Here is a 15,926-nt window from a genome sequence, read left to right on the forward strand (position 1 = left end):
CGATGTTAAAAAGATTCTCGTTGTCGGCAGGATTCGAACCTGCGCGGGGAGACCCCAATGGATTTTGTAGTCCATCGCCTTAACCACTCGGCCACAACAACTGACTGTGAGGCTTGTGCACATAATCTGTATGCAAGTTTTCAAGGTGTCCCACAGCAAATTCCTGATATTCTGCAATGCACTTTTTAAAAATAATGTTTTTTTCAGCAGGCACATTCTCTCCTAAAAACAAAAATTGCATGCGTATATCTCTAGTTTGGAATACCATAGGCTTGCATGCATACTCTCATGGGTCACTCAAGTTTTTTGGACCCTATTGCACTCTGTTTTCGTGCTGCTTTTAGTATATGGCCCATATTACAGAAGTCTACCATCTTTGAGTATTTGAGGCTCCTTTGTAAGTGCTTTATATTTTTTCCTTGACGAGCTATATAATAAAGGGGTCCGGGAAAGAATGCATTTATGGAAGATAAAAGAAGGCCCACTTATCTCACCAAATGCTGTAGAGAAACCTGATGTTTTACTCATGTTATTCTTAGTTCGTTTTTGTTAGACCTTGCATTCTTAAGGTGATCCCAACCCCACCTTATTGCTTTTCACCTCCGCATTTTGCTGTATCTTTTTGTTGGCCTTAGGACTCTGATCACTTTATCGCTACTAATCAGTGCTGAAGTGCACGTGCTTCTTCCCTAATCATGTGTATAAATGGAGTATACCTGACTGACAGATTTAATTTACTTGAAAGCCCCTTGTAAAGTGGTAAACCATATACCCAGGGACTGATTGTGCCGCCCACAGAAATAGCATTTCAAACCTGTCTCAAGCCTGCTACTGCAGTGCCTGTGCTGCAGTGTACTGCCACTTCGACTTGGCATTTAAAACTACTTGCCAAGCCTTAAACTCCAATTTTATTACATATCAGTAACCCCTAAGGCCCTAAGTAGTCCTAGGGGCATCATGCTATGCAAGTAAAAGGTAAGACATGTACTGTGGTAGTTTGTATGTCCTAGTAGTATCAAACAGTCTATTACATTTTTCACTACTGTGAGGTCTGCCCCTCTCATAGGTTAGCATTGGGTATTCCCTTATACTTTTTGGGCGGTAATTCCATATCAGAGAGGAGAAGCTTTATTTGTTTATTGATAAATCCTATCTACTGGTGAGGTTGGATTTAATCTTACTATTGTATAAATGCCATTTTTAGAGAGTGAGCATTTCTCTGCACTTACTGCTCTATTTGCATGAAAACCTGTCTTCAATTGACGTCTGGATTGGGCTGCGAGACAGCTACATATGTGCATTCCCTGTAGACAGCCACAACACAGGTCACTCAACAGCAACTGCATTCATCTGCATTCTGATTGGCCTGGGGGAATGCTCCGCTCCCCTTACCGCAAATATGTTCAAGAACGATAATTTATGTCAGTAAGTACAGTATACCTACATCTTATAATCATGTGTGTTTAAATAATTTGTCGTTAGATCGTTTAAATATTGAAAAGAATCTGTTTTTAATAGACATTTTACAAAAACAACTGGTACATTTGGGAATTCTGTAAAGGAAAAACCCAACTGCCGTGACATTGCCAACCACAATGCCGTGACTCGGATTCGAACCGAGGTTGCTGCGGCCACAACGCAGAGTACTAACCACTATACGATCACGGCGAGCTACTTGGGCTCAACAAAGTGCATTGACATGAAGAAATTATAATTCGGAACACTCAGGGCTACTCCTGTGATAGGCTGAATGTGTTCATTGCTTCCTCATTCCTTATACAAAGGCTTTATCTCCTCAGTGGTTGATAGGCTGAAACCGTTTCCTGGCCGCCTGCTTGTGAACTGGCAGGAGTCAAAGATCACACATACACTGGTGGGCCTGTGATGGGACACCAATGCAGAGAAACACACCTGGCGCAGATATTCTATTCTGTTTATTAGACCTGCATCTCCCCTGTACCTCCTCAAGCCATCTGTATGTGAAGCAAGAAAGAGTTAAGGAACGGTCCATCTACACCTTTATTGGGAGGATGCTGCCGTGAGTTCCTCCCAGCTAATCACACAAACAGCAGTAAAGCAAGATAACTACACAGTTAGGGGGGACTGCATGGTTAGGTTTTTGAGGAATTATTGAAACTGACCTCAGTGACCCATAATCAGAGCTGTGGCTAATGACTGCATGCCTAATTATGATGAAGCAAGCACCATGGCTCGTAGGGGCCCCACAATACACTTTTCTTAGCTCATTGAATTAAAGTATAAACTTCTGCCATGTGTGAGTGGTAAAGGCTTGTTAATTTTGTTGCTTTTCAAATTCACGTCTCACAACAAGACGAAGGAACATTGGGGCATCAGACGCTTTGGAAAGTAGCCACCAACTGCAGAGAAAGAGAGAAAGAGGGAAAAGGCAGTATGAGGTGTGGAGAAAACAGCAGCAGGTACAAGGAGCTCAAATGAGATTAATGGCGCCTAAATAGAGCATGTAAAGGAACAGTTACAAATCTAAGAAAAGGGAAAGAAAAGACTAGAAAACAACACAGAAAGAGCTTGTAGATGAAATTCTCTTCCAGGAACAGCAGGTTAAGAGAAATTACACAGGGAGCAGTTAAGCTTGAAACACAGGGGAGAATAGAAAAGAAAATTCAGTTTTATGAAGTGTGTTTGCCTAATCCAGCTAGCACTTTTATTTTATTTCTCTATTTGCTTCTTTTATTGGTAAAGTAAGTTTCAAGTGCATGCACAGGTATGACCGAGAGAGCCAGGGTATAATAATTTGAAGCGTTTGCACCAGCGCTAATGAAGGACGAGAGTTATAGCAAAGATATGAAAGGGGGAGCGATAATAAATATGTGATATGGCAATAGTGACACCAAAATAAGCCACCTATTTATAAAACTGACATGGAAGAAATACTAAAGGTTAACTTCTGAAATTGTAGCCGATGTTAAAAAGATTCTCGTTGTCGGCAGGATTCGAACCTGCGCGGGGAGACCCCAATGGATTTTGTAGTCCATCGCCTTAACCACTCGGCCACAACAACTGACTGTGAGGCTTGTGCACATAATCTGTATGCAAGTTTTCAAGGTGTCCCACAGCAAAATCCTGATATTCTGCAATGCACTTTTTAAAAATAATGTTTTTTTCAGCAGGCACATTCCTAAAAACAAAAATTGCATGCGTATATCTCTAGTTTGGAATACCATAGGCTTGCATGCATACTCTCATGGGTCACTCAAGTTTTATGGACCCTGTTGCACTCTGTTTTCGTGCTGTTTTAGTCTATGGCACATATTACAGAAGTCTACCATCTTTGAGTATTTGAGGCTCCTATGTAAGTGCTTTATCTTTTTTCCTTGAAGATCTATATAATAAAGGGGTCCGGGAAAGATTGCATTTATGGAAGATAAAAGAAGGCCCACTTGTCTCACCAAATGCTGTAGAGAAACCTGATGTTTTACTCATGTTATCCTTAGTTCGTTTTTGTTAGACCTTGTATTCTTAAGGTGGTCCCAACCCCACCTTATTGCTTTTCACCTCCGCATTTTGCTGTATCTTTTTGTTGGCCTTAGGACTCTGATCACTTTATCGCTACTAATCAGTGCTGAAGTGCACGTGCTTCTTCCCTAATCATGTGTATAATTGGAGTATACCTGACTGACAGATTTAATTTACTTGAAAGTCCCTTGTAAAGTGGTATACCATATACCCAGGGACTGATTGTGCCGCCCAAAGAAATAGCATTTCAAACCTGTCTCAAGCCTGCTACTGCAGTGCCTGTGCTGCAGTGTACTGCCACTTCGACTTGGCATTTAAAACTACTTGCCAAGCCTTAAACTCCAATTTTATTACATATCAGTAACCCCTAAGGTAGGCCCTAGGGGCATCATGCTATGTAAGTAAAAGGTAAGACATGTACTGTGGTAGTTTGTATGTCCTAGTAGTATCAAACAGTCTATTACATTTTTCACTACTGTGAGGTCTGCCCCTCTCATAGGTTAGCATTGGGTATTCCCTTATATTTTTTGGGGGGTAATTCCATATCAGAGAGGAGAAGCTTTATTTATTTATTGATAAATCCTATCTACTGGTGAGGTTGGATTTAATCTTACTATTGTATAAATGCCATTTTTAGAGAGTGAGCATTTCTCTGCACTTACTGCTCTATTTGCATGAAAACCTGTCTTCAATTGACGTCTGGATTGGGCTGCGAGACAGCTACATATGTGCATTCCCAGTAGACAGCCACAACACAGGTCACTCAACTGCAACTGCATTCATCTGCATTCTGATTGGCCTGGGGGAGAGCTCCGCTCCCCTTACCGCAAATATGTTCAAGAACGATAATTTATGTCAGTAAGTACAGTATACCTACATCTTATAATCATGTGTGTTTAAATAATTTGTCGTTAGATCGTTTAAATAGTGAAAAGGGTCTGTTTTTAATAGACATTTTACAAAAACAACTGGTACATTTGGGAATTCTGTAAAGGAAAAAACCAACTGCCGTGACTCGGATTCGAACCGAGGTTGCTGCGGCCACAACGCAAAGTACTAACCACTATACGATCACGGCGAGCTACTTGGGCTCAATAACGTACAGTGACATGAAGAAATTATAATTCGGAACACTCAGGGCTACTCCTGTGATAGGCTGAATGTGTTCATTGCTTCCTCATTCCTTATACAAAGGCTTTATCTCCTCAGTGGTTGATAGGCTGAAACCGTTTCCTGGCCGCCTGCTTGTGAACTGGCAGGAGTCAAAGATCACACATACACTGGTGGGCCTGTGATGGGACACCAAAGCAGAGAAACACACCTGGCGCTGATATTCTATTCTGTTTATTAGACCTGCATCTCCCCTGTACCTCCTCAAGCCATCTGTATGTGAAGCAAGAAAGAGTTAAGGAACGGTCCATCTACACTTTTACTGGGAGGATGCTGCCGTGAGCTCCTCCCAGCTAATCACACAAACAGCAGTAAAGCAAGATAACTACACAGTTAGGGGGGACTGCATGGTTAGGTTTTTGAGGAATTATTGAAACTGACCTCAGTGACCCATAATCAGAGCTGTGGCTAATGACTGCATGCCTAATTATGATGAAGCAATCACCATGGCTCGTAGGGGCCCCACAACACACTTTTCTTAGCTCATTGAATTAAAGTATAAACTTCTGCCATGTGTGAGTGGTAAAGGCTTGTTAATTTTGTTGCTTTTCAAATTCAAGTCTGACAACAAGACGAAGGAACATTGGGGCATCAGACGCTTTGGAAAGTAGCCACCAACCGCAGAGAAAGAGAGAAAGAGGGAAAAGACAGTATGAGGTGTGGAGAAAACAGCAGCAGGTACAAGGAGCTCAAATGAGATTAATGGCGCCTAAATAGAGCATGTAAAGGAACAGTTACAAATCTAAGAAAAGGGAAAGAAAAGACTAGGAAAAAACACAGAAAGAGCTTGTAGATGAAATTCTCTTCCAGGAACAGCAGGTTAAGAGAAATTACACAGGGAGCAGTTAAGCTTGTAACACTGTGGAGAATAGAAAAGAAAATGCAGTTTTATGAAGTGTGTTTGCCTAATCCAGCTAGCACTTTTATTTTATTTCTCTATTCGCTACTTTTATTGGTAAAGTAAGTTTCAAGTGCATGCACAGGTATGACCGAGAGAGCCAGGTTATAATAATTTGAAGCGTTTGCACCAGCGCTAATGAAGGACGAGAGTTATAGCAAAGATATGAAAGGGGGAGCGATAATAAATATGTGATAATGCAATAGTGACACCAAAATAAGCCACCTATTTATAAAACTGACATGGAAGAAATACTAAAGGTTAACTTCTGAAATTGTAGCCGATGTTAAAAAGATTCTCGTTGTCGGCAGGATTCGTACCTGCGCAGGGAGACCCCTATGGATTTCTAGTGCATCGCCTTAACCACTCGGCCACAACAACTAACTGTAAGGCATGTGCACATAATCTGTATGCAAGTTTTCAAGGTGTGCCACAGCAAATTCCTGATATTCTGCAGTGCACTTTTTAAAAATAATGTTTTTTTCAGCAGGCACATTCTCTCCTAAAAACAAAAATTGCATGCGTATATCTCTAGTTTGGAATACCATAGGCTTGCATGCATACTCTCATGGGTCACTCAAGTTTTTTGGACCCTATTGCACTCTGTTTTCGTGCTGCTTTTAGTATATGGCCCATTTTACAGAAGTCTACCATCCTTGAGTATTTGAGGCTCCTTTGTAAGTGCTTTATATTTTTTCCTTGAAGAGCTATATAATAAAGGGGTCCGGGAAAGATTGCATTTATGGAAGATAAAAGAAGGCCCACTTGTCTCACCAAATGCTGTAGAGAAACCTGATGTTTTACTCATGTTATCCTTAGTTCGTTTTTGTTAGACCTTGCATTCTTAAGGTGGTCCCAACCCCACCTTATTGCTTTTCACCTCCGCATTTTGCTGTATCTTTTTGTTGGCCTTGGACTCTGATCACTTTATTGCTACTAATCAGTGCTGAAGTGCACGTGCTTCTTCCCTAATCATGTGTATAATTGGAGTATACCTGACTGACAGATTTAATTTACTTGAAAGCCCCTTGTAAAGTGGTATACCATATACCCAGGGACTGATTGTGCCGCCCAAAGAAATAGCATTTCAAACTTGTCTCAAGCCTGCTACTGCAGTGCCTGTGCTGCAGTGTACTGCCACTTCGACTTGGCATTTAAAACTACTTGCCAAGCCTTAAACTCCAATTTTATTACATATCAGTAACCCCTAAGGTAGGCCCTAAGTAGTCCTAGGGGCATCATGCTATGCAAGTAAAAGGTAAGACATGTACTGTGGTAGTTTGTATGTCCTAGTAGTATCAAACAGTCTATTACATTTTTCACTACTGTGAGGTCTGCCCCTCTCATAGGTTAGCATTGGGTATTCCCTTATACTTTTTGGGGGGTAATTACATATCAGAGAGGAGAAGCTTTATTTATTTATTGATAAATCCTATCTACTGGTGAGGTTGGATTTAATCTTACTATTGTATAAATGCCATTTTTAGAGAGTGAGCATTTCTCTGCACTTACTGCTCTATTTGCATGAAAACCTGTCTTCAATTGACGTCTGGATTGGGCTGCGAGACAGCTACATATGTGCATTCCCTGTAGACAGCCACAACACAGGTCACTCAACTGCAACTGCATTCATCTGCATTCTGATTGGCCTGGGGGAGAGCTCCGCTCCCCTTACCGCAAATATGTTCAAGAACGATAATTTATGTCAGTAAGTACAGTATACCTACATCTTATAATCATGTGAGTTTAAATAGTTTGTCGTTAGATCGTTTAAATATTGAAATGGATCTGTTTTAATAGACATTTTACAAAAACAACTGGTACATTTGGGAATTCTGTAAAGGAAAAACCCAATTGCCTTGACATTGCCAACCACAATGCCGTGACTCGGATTCGAACCGAGGTTGCTGCGGCCACAACGCAGAGTACTAACCACTATACGATCACGGCGAGCTACTTGGGCTCAATAATGTACAGTGACATGAAGAAATTATAATTCGGAACACTCAGGGCTACTCCTGTGATAGGCTGAATGTGTTCATTGCTTCCTCATTCCTTATACAAAGGCTTTATGCCCTCAGTGGTTGATAGGCTGAAACCGTTTTCTGGCCGCCTGCTTGTGAACTGGCAGGAGTCAAAGATCACACATACACTGGTGGGCCTGTGATGGGACACCAATGCAGAGAAACACACCTGGCGCAGATATTCTATTCTGTTTATTAGACCTGCATCTCCCCTGTACCTCCTCAAGCCATCTGTATGTGAAGCAAGAAAGAGTTAAGGAACGGTTCATCTACACTTTTATTGGGAGGATGCTGGCGTGAGCTCCTCCCAGCTAATCACACAAACAGCAGTAAAGCAAGATAACTACACAGTTAGGGGGGACTGCATGGTTAGGTTTTTGAGGAATTATTGAAACTGACCTCAGTGACCCATAATCAGAGCTGTGGCTAATGACTGCATGCCTAATTATGATGAAGCAAGCACCATGGCTCGTAGGGGCCCCACAACACACTTTTCTTAGCTCATTGAATTAAAGTATAAACTTCTGCCATGTGTGAGTGGTAAAGGCTTGTTAATTTTGTTGCTTTTCAAATTCACGTCTGACAACAAGACGAAGGAATATTGGGGCATCAGACGCTTTGGAAAGTAGCCACCAACCGCAGAGAAAGAGAGAAAGAGGGAAAAGACAGTATGAGGTGTGGAGAAAACAGCAGCAGGTACAAGGAGCTCAAATGAGATTAATGGCGCCTAAATAGAGCATGTAAAGGAACAGTTACAAATCTAAGAAAAGGGAAAGAAAAGACTAGGAAAAAACACAGAAAGAGCTTGTAGATGAAATTCTCTTCCAGGAACAGCAGGTTAAGAGAAATTACACAGGGAGCAGTTAAGCTTGTAACACGGGGGAGAATAGAAAAGAAAATGCAGTTTTATGAAGTGTGTTTGCCTAATCCAGCTAGCACTTTTATTTTATTTCTCTATTTGCTTCTTTTATTGGTAAAGTAAGTTTCAAGTGCATGCACAGGTATGACCGAGAGAGCCAGGGTATAATAATTTGAAGCGTTTGCACCAGCGCTAATGAAGGACGAGAGTTATAGCAAAGATATGAAAGGGGGAGCGATAATAAATATGTGATATGGCAATAGTGACACCAAAATAAGCCACCTATTTATAAAACTGACATGGAAGAAATACTAAAGGTTAACTTATGAAATTGTAGCCGATGTTAAAAAGATTCTCGTTGTCGGCGGGATTCGAACCTGCGCGGCGAGACCCCAATGGATTTCTAGTCCATCGCCTTAACGCCTCGGCCACAACAACTGACTGTAAGGCGTGTGCACATAATCTGTATGCAAGTTTTCAAGGTGTTCCACAGCAAATTCCTGATATTCTGCAATGCACTTTTTAAAAATAATGTTTTTTTCAGCAGGCACATTCTCTCCTAAAAACAAAAATTGCATGCGTATATCTCTAGTTTGGAATACCATAGGCTTGCATGCATACTCTCATGGGTCACTCAAGTTTTTTGGACCCTATTGCACTCTGTTTTCGTGCTGCTTTTAGTATATGGCCCATATTACAGAAGTCTACCATCTTTGAGTATTTGAGGCTCCTTTGTAAGTGCTTTATATTTTTTCCTTGAAGAGCTATATAATAAAGGGGTCCGGGAAAGATTGCATTTATGGAAGATAAAAGAAGGCCCACTTGTCTCACCAAATGCTGTAGAGAAACCTGATGTTTTACTCATGTTATCCTTAGTTCGTTTTTGTTAGACCTTGCATTCTTAAGGTGGTCCCAACCCTACCTTATTGCTTTTCACCTCCGCATTTTGCTGTATCTTTTTGTTGGCCTTAGGACTCTGATCACTTTATCGCTACTAATCAGTGCTGAAGTGCACGTGCTTCTTCCCTAATCATGTGTATAATTGGAGTATACCTGACTGACGGATTTAATTTACTTGAAAGCCCCTTGTAAAGTGGTATACCATATACCCAGGGACTGATTGTGCCGCCCAAAGAAATAGCAATTCAAACCTGTCTCAAGCCTGCTACTGCAGTGCCTGTGCTGCAGTGTACTGCCACTTTGACTTGGCATTTAAAACTACTTGCCAAGCCTTAAACTCCAATTTTATTACATATCAGTAACCCCTAAGGTAGGCCCTAGGTAGTCCTAGGGGCATCATGCTATGTAAGTAAAAGGTAAGACATGTACTGTGGTAGTTTGTATGTCCTAGTAGTATCAAACAGACTATTACATTTTTCACTACTGTGAGGTCTGCCCCTCTCATAGGTTAGCATTGGGTATTCCCTTATACTTTTTGGGGGGTAATTCCATATCAGAGAGGAGAAGCTTTATTTATTTATTGATAAATCCTATCTACTGGTGAGGTTGGATTTAATCTTACTATTGTATAAATGCCATTTTTAGAGAGTGAGCATTTCTCTGCACTTACTGCTCTATTTGCATTGAAACCTGTCTTCAATGGATGTCTGGATTGGGCTGCGAGACAGCTACATATGTGCATTCCCTGTAGACAGCCACAACACAGGTCACTCAACTGCAACTGCATTCATCTGCATTCTGATTGGCCTGGGGGAGAGCTCCGCTCCCCTTACCGCAAATATGTTCAAGAACGATAATTTATGTCAGTAAGTACAGTATACCTACATCTTATAATCATGTGTGTTTAAATAATTTGTCGTTAGATCGTTTACATATTGAAAAGGATCTGTTTTTATTAGACATTTTACAAAAACAACTGGTACATTTGGGAATTCTGTAAAGGAAAAACCCAACTGCCGTGACATTGCCAACCACAATGCCGTGACTCGGGTTCGAACCGTGGTTGCTGCTGCCACAATGCAGAGTACTAACCACTATACGATCACGGCGAGCTACTTGGGCTCAATTATGTACAGTGACATGGAGAAATTATAATTCGGAACACTCAGGGCTACTCCTGTGATAGGCTGAATGTGTTCATTGCTTCCTCATTCCTTATACAAATGCTTTATCTCCTCAGTGGTTGATAGGCTGAAACCGTTTCCTGGCCGCCTGCTTGTGAACTGGTAGGAGTCAAAGATCACAGATACACTGGTGGGCCTGTGATGGGACACCAATGCAGAGAAACACACCTGGCGCAGATATTCTATTCTGTTTATTAGACCTGCATCTCCCCTGTACCTCCTCAAGCCATCTGTATGTGAAGCAAGAAAGAGTTAAGGAACGGTCCATCTACACTTTTATTGGGAGGATGCTGCCGTGAGCTCCTCCCAGCTAATCACACAAACGGCAGTAAAGCAAGATAACTACACAGTTAGGGGGGACTGCATGGTTAGGTTTTTGAGGAATTATTGAAACTGACCTCAGTGACCCATAATCAGAGCTGTGGCTAATGACTGAATGGCTAATTATGATGAAGCAAGCACCATGGCTCGTAGGGGCCCCACAACACACTTTTCTTAGCTCATTGAATTAAAGTATAAACTTCCGCCATGTGTGAGTGGTAAAGGCTTGTTAATTTTGTTGCTTTTCAAATTCACGTCTGACAACAAGACGAAGGAACATTGGGGCATCAGACGCTTTGGAAAGTAGCCACCAACCGCAGAGAAAGAGAGAAAGAGGGAAAAGACAGTATGAGGTGTGGAGAAAACAGCAGCAGGTACAAGGAGCTCAAATGAGATTAATGGCGCCTAAATAGAGCACGTAAATTAACAGTTACAAATCTAAGAAAAGGGAAAGAAAAGACTAGGAAAAAACACAGAAAGAGCTTGTAGATGAAATTCTCTTCCAGGAACAGCAGGTTAAGAGAAATTACACAGGGAGTAGTTCAGCTTGTAACACGGGGAGAATAGAAAATGCAGTTTTATGAAGTGTGTTTGCCTAATCCAGCTAGCACTTTTATTTTATTTCTCTATTTGCTTCTTTTATTGGTAAAGTAAGTTTCAAGTGCATGCACAGGTATGACCGAGAGAGCCAGGGTATAATAATTTGAAGCGTTTGCACCAGCGCTAATGAAGGACGAGAGTTATAGCAAAGATATGAAAGGGGGAGCGATAATAAATATGGGATATGGCAATAGTGACACCAAAATAAGCCACCTATTTATAAAACTGACATGGAAGAAATACTAAAGGTTAACTTCTGAAATTGTAGCTGAAGTTAAAAAGATTCTCGTTGTCGGCAGGATTCGAACCTGCGCGGGGAGACCCCAATGGATTTCTAGTCCATCGCCTTAACCACTCGGCCACAACAACTGACTGTAAGGCGTGTGCACATAATCTGTATGCAAGTTTTCAAGGTGTCCCACAGCAAATTCCTGATATTCTGCAATGCACTTTTTAAAAATAATGTTTTTTTCAGCAGGCACATTCTCTCCTAAAAACAAAAATTGCATGCGTATATCTCTAGTTTGGAATACCATAGGCTTGCATTCATACTCTCATGGGTCACTCAAGTTTTTTGGACCCTATTGCACTCTGTTTTCGTGCTGCTTTTAGTATATGGCCCATATTACAGAAGTCTACCATCTTCGAGTATTTGAGGCTCCTTTGTAAGTGCTTTATATTTTTTCCTTGAAGAGCTATATAATAAAGGGGTCCGGGAAAGATTGCATTTATGGAAGATAAAAGAAGGCCCACTTGTCTCACCAAATGCTGTAGAGAAACCGGATGTTTTACTCATGTTATCCTTAGTTCGTTTTTGTTAGACCTTGCACTCTTAAGGTGGTCCCAACCCCACCTTATTGCTTTTCACCTCCGCATTTTGCTGTATCTTTTTGTTGGCCTTAGGACTCTGATCACTTTATCGCTACTAATCAGTGCTGAAGTGCACGTGCTTCTTCCCTAATCATGTGTATAATTGGAGTATACCTGACTGACAGATTTAATTTACTTGAAAGCCCCTTGTAAAGTGGTATACCATATACCCAGGGACTGATTGTGCCGCCCAAAGAAATAGCATTTCAAACCTGTCTCAAGCCTGCTACTGCAGTGCCTGTGCTGCAGTGTACTGCCACTTCGACTTGGCATTTAAAACTACTTGCCAAGCCTTAAACTCCAATTTTATTACATATCAGTAACCCCTAAGGTAGGCCCTAAGTAGTCCTAGGGGCATCATGCTATGTAAGTAAAAGGTAAGACATGTACTGTGGTAGTTTGTATGTCCTAGTAGTATCAAACAGTCTATTACATTTTTCACTACTGTGAGGTCTGCCCCTCTCATAGGTTAGCATTGGGTATTCCCTTATACTTTTTGGGGGTAATTCCATATCAGAGAGGAGAAGCTTTATTTATTTATTGATAAATCCTATCTACTGGTGAGGTTGGATTTAATCTTACTATTGTATAAATGCCATTTTTAGAGAGTGAGCATTTCTCTGCACTTACTGCTCTATTTGCATGAAAACCTGTCTTCAATTGACGTCTGGATTGGGCTGCGAGACAGCTACATATGTGCATTTCCTGTAGACAGCCACAACACAGGTCACTCAACTGCAACTGCGTTCATCTGCATTCTGATTGGCCTGGGGGAGAGCTCCGCTCCCCTTACCGCAAATATGTTCAAGAACGATAATTTATGTCAGTAAGTACAGTATACCTACATCTTATAATCATGTGTGTTTAAATAATTTGTCGTTAGATCGTTTAACTATTGAAAAGGATCTGTTTTTAATAGACATTTTACAAAAACAACTGGTACATTTGGGAAGTCTGTAAAGGAAAAACCCAACTGCCGTGACATTGCCAACCACAATGCCGTGACTCGGATTCGAACCGAGGTTGCTGCGGCCACAACGCAGAGTATTAACCACTATACGATCACGGCGAGCTACTTGGGCTCAATAATGTACAGTGACATGAAGAAATTATAATTCGGAACACTCAGGGCTACTCCTGTGATAGGCTGAATGTGTTCATTGCTTCCTCATTCCTTATACAAAGGCTTTATCTCCTCAGTGGTTCAAAGGCTGAAACCGTTTCCTGGCCGCCTGCTTGTGAACTGGCAGGAGTCAAAGATCACACATACACTGGTGGGCCTGTGATGGGACACCAATGCAGAGAAACACACCTGGCGCAGATATTCTATTCTGTTTATTAGACCTGCATCTCCCCTGTACCTCCTCAAGCCATCTGTATGTGAAGCAAGAAAGAGTTAAGGAACGGTCCATCTACACTTTTATTGGGAGGATGCTGCCGTGAGCTCCTCCCAGCTAATCACACAAACAGCAGTAAAGCAAGATAACTACACAGTTAGGGGGGACTGCATGGTTAGGTTTTTGAGGAATTATTGAAACTGACCTCAGTGACCCATAATCAGAGCTGTGGCTAATGCCTGCATGCCTAATTATGATGAAGCAAGCACCATGGCTCGTAGGGGCCCCACAACACACTTTTCTTAGCCCATTGAATTAAAGTATAAACTTCTGCCATGTGTGAGTGGTAAAGGCTTGTTAATTTTGTTGCTTTTCAAATTCACGTCTGACAACAAGACGAAGGAACATTGGGGCATCAGACGCTTTGGAAAGTAGCCACCAACCGCAGAGAAAGAGAGAAAGAAGGAAAAGACAGTATGAGGTGTGGAGAAAACAGCAGCAGGTACAAGGAGCTCAAATGAGATTAATGGCGCCTAAATAGAGCACGTAAGGGAACAGTTACAAATCTAAGAAAAGGGAAAGAAAAGACTAGGAAAAAACACAGAAAGAGCTTGGTGATGAAATTCTCTTCCAGGAACAGCAGGTTAAGAGAAATTACACAGGGAGCAGTTAAGCTTGTAACACGGGGGAGAATAGAAAAGAAAATGCAGTTTTATGAAGTGTGTTTGCCTAATCCAGCTAGCACTTTTATTTTATTTCTCTATTTGCTTCTTTTATTGGTAAAGTAAGTTTCAAGTGCATGCACAGGTATGACCGAGTGAGCCAGGGTATAATAATTTGAAGTGTTTGCACCAGCGCTAATGAAGGACGAGAGTTATAGCAAAGATATGAAAGGGGGAGCGATAATAAATATGTGATATGGCAATAGTGACACCAAAATAAGCCACCTATTTATAAAACTGACATGGAAGAAATACTAAAGGTTAACTTCTGAAATTGTAGCCGAAGTTAAAAAGATTCTCGTTGTCGGCAGGATTCGAACCTGCGCGGGGAGACCCCAATGGATTTCTAGTCCATCGCCTTAACCACTCGGCCACAACAACTGACTGTAAGGCGTGTGCACATAATCTGTATGCAAGTTTTCAAGGTGTCCCACAGCAAATTCCTGATATTCTGCAATGCACTTTTTAAAAATAATGTTTTTTTCAGCAGGCACATTCTCTCCTAAAAACAAAAATTGCATGCGTATATCTCTAGTTTGGAATACCATAGGCTTGCATGCATACTCTCATGGGTCACTCAAGTGTTTTGGACCCTATTGCACTCTGTTTTCATGCTGATTTTAGTATATGGCCCATATTACAGAAGTCTACCATCTTTGAGTATTTGAGGCTCCTTTGTAAGTGCTTTATATTTTTTCCTTGAAGAGCTATATAATAAAGGGGTCCGGGAAAGATTGCATTTATGGAAGATAAAAGAAGGCCCACTTGTCTCACCAAATGCTGTAGAGAAACCTGATGTTTTACTCATGTTATCCTTAGTTCGTTTTTGTTAGACCTTGCATTCTTAAGGTGGTCCCAACCCCACCTTATTGCTTTTCACCTCCGCATTTTGCTGTATCTTTTTGTTGGCCTTAGGACTCTGATCACTTTATCGCTACTAATCAGTGCTGAAGTGCACGTGCTTCTTCCCTAATCATGTGTATAATTGGAGTATACCTGACTGACAGATTTAATTTACTTGAAAGCCCCTTGTAAAGTGGTATACCATATACCCAGGGACTGATTGTGCCGCCCAAAGAAATAGCATTTCAAACCTGTCTCAAGCCTGCTACTGCAGTGCCTGTGCTGCAGTGTACTGCCACTTCGACTTGGCATTTAAAACTACTTGCCAAGCCTTAAACTCCAATTTTATTACATATCAGTAACCCCTAAGGTAGGCCCTAGGTAGTCCTAGGGGCATCATGCTATGTAAGTAAAAGGTAAGACATGTACTGTGGTAGTTTGTATGTCCTAGTAGTATCAAACAATCTATTACATTTTTCACTACTGTGAGGTCTGCCCCTCTCATAGGTTAGCATTGGGTATTCCCTTATACTTTTTGGGGGGTAATTCCATATCAGAGAGGAGAAGCTTTATTTATTTATTGATAAATCCTATCTACTGGTGAGGTTGGATTTAATCTTACTATTGTATAAATGCCATTTTTAGAGATTGAGCATTTCTCTGCACTTACTGCTCTATTTGCATGAAAACCTGTCTTCAATTG

At 41.2% G+C, this 15,926-nt stretch overlaps 8 non-coding genes across 8 annotated transcripts; all 8 read right to left on the reverse strand.

Moving 5' to 3' along the window:
• Positions 1 to 18: 18 nt before the first annotated feature.
• TRNAC-ACA (transfer RNA cysteine (anticodon ACA)) lies at positions 19 to 101 on the reverse strand. Its single transcript has one exon. It is a non-coding gene; the product is annotated as a tRNA-Cys (tRNA).
• Positions 102 to 1,596: 1,495 nt separating this feature from the next.
• On the reverse strand, positions 1,597 to 1,668 carry TRNAH-GUG (transfer RNA histidin (anticodon GUG)). The gene has a single exon. It is a non-coding gene; the product is annotated as a tRNA-His (tRNA).
• Positions 1,669 to 2,957: 1,289 nt separating this feature from the next.
• TRNAC-ACA (transfer RNA cysteine (anticodon ACA)) lies at positions 2,958 to 3,040 on the reverse strand. Its single transcript has one exon. It is a non-coding gene; the product is annotated as a tRNA-Cys (tRNA).
• Positions 3,041 to 4,501: 1,461 nt separating this feature from the next.
• Positions 4,502 to 4,573, reverse strand: TRNAH-GUG (transfer RNA histidin (anticodon GUG)). Its single transcript has one exon. It is a non-coding gene; the product is annotated as a tRNA-His (tRNA).
• Positions 4,574 to 7,441: 2,868 nt separating this feature from the next.
• Positions 7,442 to 7,513, reverse strand: TRNAH-GUG (transfer RNA histidin (anticodon GUG)). The gene has a single exon. It is a non-coding gene; the product is annotated as a tRNA-His (tRNA).
• A 4,225-nt stretch (positions 7,514 to 11,738) lies between these two features.
• On the reverse strand, positions 11,739 to 11,820 carry TRNAS-AGA (transfer RNA serine (anticodon AGA)). Its single transcript has one exon. It is a non-coding gene; the product is annotated as a tRNA-Ser (tRNA).
• A 1,498-nt stretch (positions 11,821 to 13,318) lies between these two features.
• Positions 13,319 to 13,390, reverse strand: TRNAH-GUG (transfer RNA histidin (anticodon GUG)). The gene has a single exon. It is a non-coding gene; the product is annotated as a tRNA-His (tRNA).
• Positions 13,391 to 14,679: 1,289 nt separating this feature from the next.
• TRNAS-AGA (transfer RNA serine (anticodon AGA)) lies at positions 14,680 to 14,761 on the reverse strand. The gene has a single exon. It is a non-coding gene; the product is annotated as a tRNA-Ser (tRNA).
• Positions 14,762 to 15,926: the final 1,165 nt, after the last annotated feature.

This window comes from Lissotriton vulgaris, chromosome 1_1 (assembly GCF_964263255.1).
Source record: "Lissotriton vulgaris chromosome 1_1, aLisVul1.2, whole genome shotgun sequence".
In the NCBI taxonomy this organism is placed as follows: Eukaryota; Metazoa; Chordata; class Amphibia; order Caudata; family Salamandridae; genus Lissotriton; species Lissotriton vulgaris.